Source organism: Oxyura jamaicensis, assembly GCF_011077185.1.
Source record: "Oxyura jamaicensis isolate SHBP4307 breed ruddy duck chromosome 9 unlocalized genomic scaffold, BPBGC_Ojam_1.0 oxy9_random_OJ106417, whole genome shotgun sequence".
Taxonomy (NCBI): Eukaryota; Metazoa; Chordata; class Aves; order Anseriformes; family Anatidae; genus Oxyura; species Oxyura jamaicensis.
The window spans coordinates 2,310-15,259 of NW_023304180.1; positions in this window are offsets into that span (position 1 = coordinate 2,310).

Consider the following 12,950-nt stretch of genomic DNA (forward strand, 5'->3'; position numbering starts at 1 on the left):
TGCTAGGAAAAGCTGTGCCACGGAGGAAATGTCAGAGGGCTTCAAATGAAGTGACAGACTCCAGCCGATCAATTTGCAGGCTTCAAAATTTATTAGCTTCTTTGCTTAACTGAATCAGCTGCTGAGATCTGGGGGGGAAATGTCAGCATCCCAGGAACACGCAGACGGCCCTCGAGACGGTTGTTCTTCAAGGAGCAGACAGGAGCAATTAGATCTCGGCTTTAGGGCCAGTTCCCTGCTCAGTGCTGGCTGCGGGGTCAGGAGTAAGTGGATAAAGCAGAGCAGGGGCTGCCTAGGAACAGTTTTCCAGACACCGGAGCGAGCGCTACCTGCACGTCTGGGAGACACAAACCAGAGCCTGGTGTGGCTGGCACCCACCCGTGCCCGTGGCACACGTTTGCTGGAGCTGAATGAGCCTGACAGACGCAGGTGCCAGCAGCTGGGAGCTCCAGCTTGGAGCAAGCCCTGCTTTCCTGCTGGACCTCCCCAGCAGCCCTGCAGAGGGCAGGGACCAGTCACTGCCACGGCGACGGAGTATTAAACACGCCAAGTGCATGCACATTGTCATCCCTTCGCTTCAGCTGACAGCGCAGGTGTCAAGACTTTGGGACGCTCGAATGGTATGAGCAAGGCACTTTGGGCTTTGGGAAGGAAACGAGGTTCTGGCCACTGTGGCAGAGAAGAGAGCAGATTTCTGGAGAAGCCCCTGCAGCTCCTTGCCTGCGGAGGCACTGGGTTGTGCCCGGGGCACTGCGCTCCCCCAGCCCCTTTCCCTGCTGCTGCTTCCCCCTCCACTACAAGAAGGGGCCAAGGCGGAGACAGAGGGAGGGGACACATCTGTCCCCCAGGGAATCTTCTTATCCACAGGGCCACCAGGCGGACAGGACCGCAGCAGGGGCTGGGGGCACTGGTTTAGGAACCCCTGCTCTTTGTCCCCTGGGCTTGGCAGGGCATGACGCTCATGGGGCTTCTTCCTTCTGGCTACAGAAAGCTGCCCACACAAGCACCGGTTTCCCAGGGATCTCCACCCCAGGGTGAAGCTGCAATGTTGTGTCTGAACACCTCCAGGACGAGGCGTCTGTTGCGAGGTGCCCCCGAGGCTGGCTCAGGAGAACGCAGTCTGTCAGAAATCCTCCGCGAGTGCAAACAGGCTTTCTGTTTCCAGGCAAACGAGCTGTTTAGTTGGACCAGAAACTATGTTTTATCTCAAATTTATACAAGGAGAGGCTGAGAGAGTCGAGCTAGCTCAGTCTACAGAAGGAAAAGCAAAAGTGGGGGAGATCTGCCTGCTGCCTCCAGCTCCCTGGAGGAGCAGAGCTAGGGCTGCCCGTCCTGGGGACGCTCACTGCTGGCTGGGCTGCGGCCCTGGGACAGGCACTGCCCCCTTCCCGGAGGTCTGGGGCTTTGCAGAAAAATTCAGTTTACATCTCAACCTGAATGGCTTCCCTTTCTTGCCTCTGGAAGTACCGAAACTTGCCAACCCAGGACTGTTGCCAGTCACAGCCTGCAGACAGCCCTGCGCTCCTGCGATGGGTGGCAGCAAAAATACCTCTTGTTCCTTTTAGTGAGAGGTTGTGGGGCACCACGAAGCAATGCAAGAAAAGCGAAGCAAAGAGGAGCTAATTGGTCCGTCCCCAGGGGCTTTCCCCCAGTGATTTCTGGAATAACAAATGCCACTTCTGGCATGTCAGCCGTGGATTTCAGGAAGGGCAGGAAAAAGCCTCCTTAGGAATCCAGCTGCTGCTTATTTGGACGGCCTCTGAATTGTCAGCGGCAAATTAGGCGATATTAAATCAAATCTGCCTCTTCCTAAAAATAGCAGCCTCGCTGGGGTTACAAATAATGCTGGGCTACCCTTGCTGTGAGTGCTTCTTGGGACGCGCTCCCTCACCCCTTCCATGCTACGCTGGGGCGGCCGTCTCGCCTCGCCTCGCCTCCTCCACAGCTGCCTGCGGGGCTCCTGCCTGGCCCCACAGGGCCCCAAGTGCTCAAGCCCCTGGCGGAGATGCCAGCGGGGCCTCATCCTGCTAACCCCGAGGCTGAGCCCGCTGGCTGGAGCCAGGCATGCCCTGGCAGCCAGTCCCTGCAGCATTGCCTCCCAAGACACGGGCGGCGCGGGTTCCCGCAGGGATGGCATTTTGCAGCCTGCTCAACCCATCTTTTTGTACAGACCATCCTCTGCTTGTGGTGCGCTGGGGAGAGGCCCCTGGGGCAGGGGGTGGGGCGTAAATCGCTCCTGTCCCACTGCAGCAAACAAAACCCGACCAAGTCACGCTCCAAGTATTTTCTGTGATCACACGAGAACGCACTCTCCGCGTTGTGCCAGCCTTGCCACGACCAGCCCGGGCGGACGCGCTGGTTGGGCTTTTCTCCTTCTGCCTTTCCACAACTCCCTTGTGATGGACGTTACCCTTTCCTTCCCACACGTGCAGCCAGTGCCGCCGCTGTCCAGCCCCATGCTGCCACCAAAACACACATGTAGGGCCGAGCGCCCTGGTATGGAGACATGCTGGCATCACGAAGGGCTAGACCCAGCACGAAGGGCTAGACCCAGCACGGCGTGCCCAGCACCGCTCACGCAGCTCCTTTCGGTGCACTGTGCCAGCCACCCACTGCTCCCCCTGCCCTGCCTTGCCCCTTGCGCTCTGGCAGGGGCACCCATCGGCGTGCAGCCTCAAATCCCTCGTCCATCCCTACACATCTGCCGGCAGCACCCGGCCGGGCCTCCACGCCTGCCTCCCGGCCGCGGCACATCCGTCCCTGGAGGCTTGTACGAAAAGCAGCCGACGTTTCGCTAAGGGCTGCTTCCCCAGCCCCGGCTGCTGCGTTCAGAGGAGCGGCAGAGCTGGGGAGGAGAGCCACCCACCGCTGTCGCTTCCCGACTTCTGCCTTTTTTCCAGAATAATTTCCCTCGCTGAGTTAGGAGCAGCCTGGATCTGAGCTCGGATGCTTTTTGAGCAGGACACTTCCCAGGTCCCGGGCTGCCTGTGCGCAGAGGAGCCTCCTGCAGAGACAGGCAGTGAAGCAGGTGCTCAGCACCCCCGGCTCCATCGGCTCGCCCATCCCAAACCAAATTCCCACCGTGGGCGCAGGAAAACCCAGCTGCCTCCCCCAGGGAACCCCACAGCACAGAGTCCCATGGGCTCGCCGCACCTCGCGTGGGAAAACACGGCTCTCCGGGAGCTCAGAAATTGCTCCTTCTCGCCTTTCATCCCCCAACACAACCTGAAGAACAAGTTGCAGGCGGCCTCCTTCCCTCGGCCAGACTCGCCGGGCGCCTCCTCGTCCTCCTGCCCTCCACGGCAAGCAGTTTTTGCCTGACGAGGAAGGCACCGACGGGCTTTTCTGGCCTGGCGACGCGGAGGAAGGGCTGACTCAGGCTGCGTCCCCACCGAGGCGTGCGGCTCGGTGGCAGCGCTGAGACCCAACACACCTCCACACACCGGTGGAGGCACGGTGGCACAGAGCCTCCTCGGGCATCACCGGGCTGCCTCGAAGGCTCGCCGGCAGCCATCTTCTCATCCCCCGGGGACAACGGGATGCTGCCCCGTCCCTGCCGGCCTTTCGGTGCCCCTCTCCCCTGCCCCCCCTGTGCCCCCGGTTCCCCCATGCCCGGGGCAGCCCGGCTCGGTCCCCTCGCACCCAGCCCCCTTCGAAGCCAGCCGGGAGCCCCGGGACGGGCTCGGGGACGGCGGGGGCTGGGGGCTGCCCCGGGGAATACCCCGCTCCCCACGCCCGGCGCGGGGCTCCCGCCGCTCCCCCCGAGCCCCCGGCCCCGGAGCCGCCCGTGGAGCCTTACGTGGAGGCGGGGCGGGGGGGGGGGGGGGGGGCCAGCGGCCGGGGGGGGGGGGGGGGGGCCCGCCGGGGGGGGGGGGGGGGGGGAGCTCCGGTGGCGGCGGCGGCGGCTCCGGTGCTGCCGCCTGACAGCTCGGCGGCCCCCTCGGAAGGTGGAGCCTGGCCGCGGGGCCGGCCGATGGGCGAGGAGGGCCGGCACCGAGCCCGGCCGGCCCCGCTCCGCCCGCCGGTACCGGGGAGCGGCGGGCGGGGGGCGGAGGGGAGCGGCCCCCGCCTCGCCCCCGGCACCGCTCGGCCCGGCCCGGCCCGGCCGCCCCCCGACGGCGCTGCCCCGCTGCGAGCCCGGCTCCGGCTCTCGGCCCTTGGGGGGGTTTCGTGGTCCCCGCAGCCGTGCCCCGCACCTCGGGCTCGTCCCACCCGCGGCCAAGGGGGCTCCTTCCCCAGCCGCGGAAAGCAGACAAACAACGCAAAAAAAAATTGCCCGAAGAGATAAAAAGCGGTTTTATTTTCTTTCCATGACGCGGCTGCCCTCCTGCTCAGGGGCGACACTATTTCAGGCATGTCTCTTATTTGTGTTTCTCTAAATTTGTGCTAATTAAAGATGCACGCAGCTCTCCTTCGAAAAAAAAAATAAAAAAAAATAAGCATAGGAAAGGGGACCCACGGCTGAGCCCAAACTTTCTTGAGACAGACAGGCGGAGACAGCTTGAGACAGCTGGGCTCCGCACCCCGTCACGTCCCCGCTGGCTTGCAGACCTGCCTGAGCAGGTGAAACCCTTGGGCGAAGGCTCGGCTGGAGGATAGAGCCCTTATCCCCCGAAGGACCGACCGAAATGCTGCACCAGCTGAAGCCTTGCCCGATCCAGCGGGCCCAGCACTGGCCCCAGGGGCCGTGTGCGGGCTGTGCAGGCCCCCCAGGCGATGCCGCCCTTCCCTGCGCCGCACTGCATCTGCTGACGCCTTGCCCAGGCTCCTGGTGAAACGCTAAGCACACGCAGATGGACGAGTTTCGTTCTTTCCCCGCGTCCAAGTAGCTATTCCTTCCAAGGATTAATTAGGAAATTAAAGGGGTAGAAGGATGAAAAATGATCAGGATGAGCCCTGGTGACCATCTCTCTCCTGCAGCCCTCCCCCCCCCCCCCTCGTGCTGTGTCCCGGCATGTCCCCACCTCCGCTCCAGGACTGGGGGCAGTGGCTTTGTCCTCCTCCTTCCCCCCGATTCCCTTTGGGGAAGGACACCCAGGCTCAGGGCCCGTGCCAGCGGGACACCGGCAATGTGGACTGCGGCACCCTGCACCCAGGGGGCAGGAGGGGCCCCACACGCTGAGTGCACCCCGATTCAGGCACCCCAGGGTTGGGTCCTGCAGAGCCTCACTCTCCCGGTTAACACCGGCGGTGTGCTGGAAGCTGGGATGCTTGGAGCTGCAGCCCTGTTTTCTAGCTCCGGCCAAAAAAGCCATCACATTTTGCCTGGCAAAAATTGTCCTTAAACCTACTGAGTCACTTACGGTTCCTCGTTACGATGCTCAACAATTTTGAGAGCCTGCAGCGGGGCTGGTGACACGCAGGGAGGAGCGGCGCTCCCGGAGCAGGCAGCTTGGCTACGAGACAGGGGTCAGCCTCTCTGGGAAGCTCGGTGCATGCCAGGGCTTTGCGCTGAGCATTTTTCACCCTAAGAAGCACTGGGAAAATGTCAGCGTTTGCTGGCAGCTCCCAGAGCTTTGCATCCAGAGAACATAAATACAGGAGAGGATGTTGGAAATCCATGCAGCAGCCAGCGCAGGGACCGATCCCTCAGGAACGAAGCCATGTATTTATTTCTGTGTGTGCAGAGAGATGGAAGGGGCCCTGCGGGCTGTCCCTACCGCCTCTGCTCTGAGATGTCCCCAGCACCCTGAAGGTCCCCACCACCACTCCCTCGGCTGCCCATCACCTGGGGCTGGGCTGCATTGGCCACATCGAGCTCAGCTGACATGCTCTGCAGCACGGCAGGGCTCAGAACAGGACATGAGCTGGGTGTAGCTGTCCCTCCCGTTGACACGCTGCGCTGCCAGGCGGAAAAAGGGCAATGTCCCACCAGGGGACGTGTCCCATCCGCCTCCTGCTATGGCCCAGGGCGCTGCATGCCATCATCTGAGAGTCCAAGGGCTGCTCCTACAAAGGACGGAAACACCCTGCCCTCCTCACATGCTGTTGTACTGGCACACCAATTTGTCAGCAAGTAATCAGGATAAAACAATTAGGGCGGATAACGAGCAGTCCCATCAGTCTGGTTCCCTGGCACAGAAGCAAGGAAAGCCTTATTGTGGCATCCCTGTCCCCACAGCCCCAGCTCGTGGTCTGCAGGCGGGTGGGCTGCTTGGGAAGCCGTCTGCCTGCCCTCCCACCCTCCTCCAAGGTATTAAGGAGAAAGGGGAAATTTTCAGAGGGAAACAAAATGCTCAGGAAACTTCCAGGCTGGGTTTTCCTTGCAGCTTTTGCTCTGTGCTCTGGCAGTGGCCGGGCCGGCGAGGAGGACGCTCTCTCACTCCTGCCCACAGGCGGTCTCTGGAATTATATTAACTCACAGTAAGACCTGCTGGGAGGCTTGAAGAGTGACAGATTTGGCTCAAAATTAGAAAATGCCAGGCAGAGGGATGTCCCTCGGCCGCGGAACTGGGAGATGCCAGCACTGCCCAAATGTCCCCTTCCCTGCTGCCGTGGGCCCATGGCTGGATGGAGCCGTGGGTGAGCAGGAGGAGGGATCCTGCTCACTGGGACAGCAAGCCTCCAAACAGCCCAACAACCTGTGTTCGTCCCCCCCCAGCATCTCTCCTCCTCTGCTCCCAGGCAGCTGAGCCCATTAAAACGTGCCCGTTTTAATTAACTGTACTTTCCCAAAGAACTTCTGTGCAAACCGAGTGGTCTTCTCCCAGCCTGGCTGCTTGGTGCTGCCCACAGTGCCTGGTGAGGAGCTGGTGGAGGCTCCTGCACTGCTCACCCATCCCTGTCCCTGTCCCCGTCCCTGTTCCCGACCCTGCCTCACTGCTTGCAGCTCCTCCCCAGCCATTCCCACTAGTCTCAGTTCCTCATCTAAGTTCTTTGTCCTGGCACGCTGGGCTCCATACACATGCCTTTGGCCAGTGGTTCGTGACAGGTTTGGCAGTGGCTGTGTCACGCCGTGTGTCCCCTGCAGCACTGGGAGCTGCGCTTCCACTGCAAGAACCACTGGTGACACGCACCCTCTGCGGCACCCGTCAGCAGGCGTTTGGTGCCGCACTGACCCCATCTCCCAGTGCTCATAGTCCTCCTGCAAAGCTCCCTGCTCCCGTGCCTGCCCAAAGGATGTCATTTTTAGGCAGGATCAGAGATTCCAGAGGGTGAAATATTTCTGATTTTGCAACCTGGGGGCCTGGCACATCCAATGCTAGAGCTCTGGCATACGGCAAGCGAGAGCTGCAACGGTGCAGTCACAGGGAAGAGGCTGAGCGGTGCCAGTGCCAGCTTCCCAAGGCAGGCTGCACAGCTTCTCCCAGCCCCGGCTCCTTGCACGGAGCCAAGAACCGGTGCCAGCTGTCGGGGAAAGATGGTGCGAGTGAGTCAGGGGCTGCGCGAAGCCTCCCTCTCCCCGGAGGTGCGATGTGCTGGGGCGGAGGAGGAACCCACGCTGGGCCAGCGGGGATGTGCAGAGCCTGGGAGCCACGGAGCCCCTCCAGGTGCTGGCACAGGGCCACCTGGGTGAGGAACACGAGCACCTGTGCCTGCTGGTGGGGTGTCAGCAGAGCCCTGCCTTCCCATCCCGCACCCTTGAGGTATCTGCAGGAGCTGGTGGCAACAATGAAAGCGTGGTGGCTTGGAGCAGGGCACCACTGAGTTACCATCAGCTGGTAGCAGAGATCCGCAGGCATGGATGTATGTGCAGTCAAAATGCCTGGGGCAGGGCAGCACGGGGTAACACCACCTATTTCCAGCTGTACCCCAGGTGCAGGGCTGCCCAGAATGCTGGCTGACCAAAGACGAGAGGGATGCTGCAGCACAGCAAGGTGCTGGGCCTATCTTGGTGTGATATTATGCTACCGAAACATTGAGAAAATTGTGCTGCGGGCTGCCGTGTCGGTGTTCCCGGCAGTTATCTTAACCCGAGTAAACAATATAGTGGAAAAATCACACGCTCACTAAAATACACAGAAAAGTGATCCTGGAGACTGTTTGGAGGCTTGGAGGCTGTCAGCGTCCCACGTGCAACCTCCAGCGGGCGGTGCTGCCAGAGATGGCTCATCCAACGACCTTGGGTGCCTCCAGGAGGGCGTTGGCAGGAAACGGGAGGTGGGAAGGGGAGGAAGAGGGCTGGAGAAGGTGGCAAAGAGCAAATGGGATGAGGGTGGGGGGAAACTCCAAAACGACGCCTGGCTGAGCAGTGACGGTGCCATGCAGAGCCCCTGGCACTTCCCAGCTGTCGTTTGAGGCTCTGCAGAGGAATGGTGATGGGGTGCCCGTATGGACACAGCCTGTGGGCTGGAGGAGAAATCCCAGCCTGCCTGAAGAGAGAAGGGAGGCATCTCCCTCGGGCTGGGCAGCCAGACCCTTCTGTCTCTCTGGTCTCGCTCAGGTTGCTGCCTTGCACACCAGTGAGCCCTGGGAAGCAGGTCCGAGAGCTGTCAGGTGCTGTTAGCGGCGTGACAGCTCTTAATAAGGCCCATCTGCCTGGAAGGCACCAGATCCGGCAGGGTTTCTGCAGACCTGATGGCGAACGCCTTTGCCAAGGTTTTACACTCAGCACTAATAAACCCAACGGGGCGGCGTTTGGCACCACAAGCGGCAACTTCCCAGGCTGGGATAGCTGAGGCAGAGAAAATCCAGAATTAAAAAAAAAAAAAAAAAAAAAACTTGCTGCAAAGCACTGAGGTGAAACAATTTCCCCCTCTGGGACACGAGGGGGCCACACAGCTTGGGAAAAGCCCACCAACTGCGACCCCCTGCTTTCGGTGTGGCTGCTCCCACGGACACCCTGTCCCTCTGGAGGTGAGTGCACGGATCCTGCCCTTCCTCGCCTGGTGTTGGTGCTGCACGAGGCGATAATCGGGATGGGAAAGCCACAGGCTCCCAGAGAGGGGGTTGCTGGCAGGCTGCGGGCAACGGGCACGGTGTGGTGGAATTGCACCTTGTCCAAAGGGAGCAGGTGCCGTGCAGGCACCCGGTGCTCTTCAGGCAGGACGGCACTATTTAGGAGGTGGCCAGGAGGGAACAGCTGGACCCGTAGGTGTAACATAGCAGCACAAAAAGCCCACGTGGTTTAGGCAAATGCCACATTCAAGGGAGATGAAAGGCTGTAGCTGAATCGAATCACCGTGGATGAATCACAGCGCTTTAGGGAACATACTAATGGGTGTTTAAACTAATCCGTAAAGCCTGGATAAGTTCCAGCAGACGTTTGGGCATTGTAGAAGCTTCAACTCTATCCTTCGGGCTCTGCTGTCTCTTCCTGCTGCCATGGCCACTGGGCTCGGGAGGCCACGCGGACCCGGTGCCTCTGAAAAGTGGGGAGGAGGAAAGGGCCAGCTGCCCGGTGCACGCTGAGCTTTGCCAGGATGGTCCTGCAGGTGCTTGGACCTCTCTGAAGCAAGCAGGATTAAATTAGCCCCATGAGAAACCCTGCGGTGCCAAGCGACCAGAGCAACAGGCAGCAGGGGCACGGGGCTGGGACCCAGGCACCTCCCAGACACGGCCCCGCGTGCACCCATGGGTGCGGGGCTGCTCCTGCGGCGCTGCCTGGGGGCACCTGTAGGAATTGGCCTACAGGTCCATAGGAAATAGGAATTGAGTTGTTTTCAAGTCTCATTGCAAGCCTCTCCCCACAGCACTGCCCCTTTCCACCCGTGGGCTGCCCTCTACCTGCACACTGCTGCCAGGGGCTGGGATGCCCTCCGGTGCAAGCGCCAAGCAGAATCGCCTGAAGTGTGTACTTTGAGAAGTCTCTGAATTAAAATAAAGGATGTGGGATTTAATCTGAAGGCTTTGAAGCAGATATTTTTGTTATACATCACCATTTGTGTCACAATGCTAAAATATTTGGAAGGGCTGTGTAAATTACCATTTGATCCCCTTTTTTTGGGTTGGCTCCCTCCTCCCTGTTTCACGACTGCTGCACAGAAGGGAAATGCACGTACCACTTGGGAACCTTTGTTTTTACTTTTGGCAGTCCTAAACAGCTGTGTACTTGACAGCGTTTCCAAGAGGGATGCTGTCACACACGCTGACGCACACACAAAGTTATGCACCGACTCGGAGCCTTTGCTGCGTTTCACATTCGGGAGGCTGAAGCTCTCCGGGACAAACACCCCCCTTGCTTCGGTGGTTCCTGCCCACCCTCAGCATTCCCCCTGGTGGATTTTAAAGCCTAACTTGGGTTGAGGATTTTCAGGGGTATTCGAGACTGCATCCCCACGGGCTGGCTTCGAGGGTTGCTTTTAGCACCAGGGGAGCAGCGTTGCAAAGCTGCAGAGGGAGTTCCCCACAAACAGGTGGTAATGGGAGGCTTGCACTAAGCCTCGCAGGGCTGCATTCAGCCTTGATTCACCCAAAATGTCGCAGGAAGAAGTTTGTGGACATTGCAATGTCTTGGGAAGAGCCCAGCATCCCCGAGGAGCTCTGGAAACATGTTGGCTTTCTTTTTCTTTGTAGCCGAGCAGCTTCAGGGGGCACCTCTTGCGGGGTCGCTGGCAGCCAGGACCGGGGCAGCTCCGATGCTGGCAGAGGGTTTTTAAAGCTGCATAAAGAAAACATTTCTATTTAAAAAACCTTCTGGGTTGAGGATGTCAAGCCACGACCACAGCCAGCCAGCTCATCTCGAGTTCAGCTCAGAAATCTCTGCCGTTGGGCCGCCGGGGCCATGGAGCAGCCACCGGGAGACAAGAAACATTTGCCATATGTTGAGGGATTACTGTATAAAAACGAGATGCTTGGCCGGGCTCCAAGGTAAAAGGTTTCCAAATAGAGTCTGAATCCTGGACGGAAAAGTCCCAACTAAATATAGCCATGGCAGTCTTGGAGCTGACTTTCTTCTCTCAAGTTCACTTAAAATAGCCCGAGCAGCAGGGGCTGCCTGCAGGTAGCAGCGTGTTTGCAAACAGGGCCCTGACCCTGCCGAGCTGCTGGTGCTCAGGGACACAAGGATGGGGAATTGGCACTTGGGGGCTTGAAAAAGTTGAAGCTTTTCTACCAGGTTTCGGCATAGCTTGCCATGTCCTGGGGTTGCTGAGAGCTGGGGTTAGAAACGACAGCAGGGAGGCTGGAAAAAGCCCAGCTGGGAGATGGTGCTTCCACGCAGAAAGGGAAATTTGGGATTTTCTGGGCTGCAGCCCTGGTGACACATTTCTGAGCTGTGGGCTGCTGCCCTCAGCCTGAGACCCAGGAGCTAAAACCAAATCCCGGCCCCGGGATGGATGCCACAAAACGCGTGGGGATGCAGAGGTCGGCGTGGTGCCTTGCACAGAGCAGCAGCAGCAAACCCAGCCTTCAGCACTGCTCCACTCTCAGGAAGTGAAATAATTCTGCGAAAGCCCCAAGAAAAAGAAACAAAGCATAAATATCCGGGAGAGGAAAGCATCTGTCAGCTGCACGCCTCGTGCTGAGGACGGCACGCCAGGAGGACGCGCTCGGGATAAAGCCGAGGGAACTCATCGTGGGAGACAGGCACAGGGTGGTGCTGGCCGCTCGTGCTGGGGGCAGGAGGGTGCTAAAGCTGCCTTAAACGGCAGGGGGAACTCCCAGCAAAGAGAAAGTGGTGTCAAAACCCAAGGTGTCATCAATAAACTCCAAAAAGAGGTGAGACAAGCTCCCCACGTTGGCTTGTAGAGGACCCACAGAAGCTGTCTAACACCTCGGTGACACGGGCGGTATTTTATTTGTAAGGCCTCGCTGTTCCTATCACAGATGCTAGAAGTTCAAATTAAACTGAAGCCCGAGACAGTCTGCCCTACAAAACACGGGGCATCTGAGACTGGGCAGCATCAAAAAAACGCAAGCTGTCTGCAAGAAGGAAAACTTTTAGCTCCGGTGTCCAAGCAGGGGAAAGCGTGGTTGTAAATCCTTAAAGAGAGACAGGAGAGCAGCCCGAGGTGCGAAAGCCTCGACAGAACGGGAGCTGCCAGGAGGGAAAGTCTGGATCTGCAAAATTAACGCTCCCAAACAAGCGCCCTGGGGAGGTCGGGGACACGGGGGAGGCACAGCTGGGAATAGCAAATACCAGCGGAGTTATACCTTACATAGATAAAACCGCTGCTGGAATGGGCTTTCTGAGAGCCCGGAGAAAAGCTTTTGTTTAATTTATGGGGCTCGGGCTATATTTAGCCCGTGGATCCTTGGGGTTTTATCTCGTATTGTTGCTCCCAGCGAGCAGCTGCAATGCCTTAGTGGTTTGCTGTTTCTTTTTTGTCTTTTTGGACTTTTTGCAGGTGTGGGGACTGGCCCTGCTGGCCCCCAGGGCACAAGGGCAGCCCCAGAGCCACCCCCACACCCCCACACCCTGCTTTCCGAGCCTGACCGGGGCTCTTTCACTCTTTGGGATGGTCTTCAAAAACTTCAAAGAAAAAAAAAAAACAACACACCAAACTTTGAAGAAAGACAAGAAAAAGCGGCTGTTTCCAACCTACAGACATTTTTATTTTTTTCTTTTTCTCCCTACAGAGGGAATCTTTTTGGGGTGAGTCCCCGCTGACATAAGAAACCTCCGGGTTTCGCAGCGAAACCCCGCCAATCTCCCTCTTCCATCCGCGGCTGGCATGCCGAGCTAATTTTATCCTCCCAGGCCCCCCCATCTCCTGGAGATTGTCCTGTTGCAGCCAGCGAGTGCTAGAAAATAGCACATCGCCCACTCACGCAGCCTCCCTCTTCAAGGAAAATATTTATATTATGCCAAAGAGAGGGTTTCCATGGCAGTGATGACTTTAGCACTGTTGCCTTGGAAACCACTTGAGGCCATCTCGAGCGGGTTGAAAATACCCTTTGCAGACAAATAAGGCTCATGCACTGCCTGGCCCCTCGCGGTGGCTTCTCCGTGCCCCCCCGGCCCGCCGGCCCCTGCCCGCTGCTGCTGCGTGGGCATGGGGCTCCTGCACCCACACTCCCCGCATGTCCCCACTGAGTCCCTGCCGGTGCTGCGGGACGCTGGACGGCCA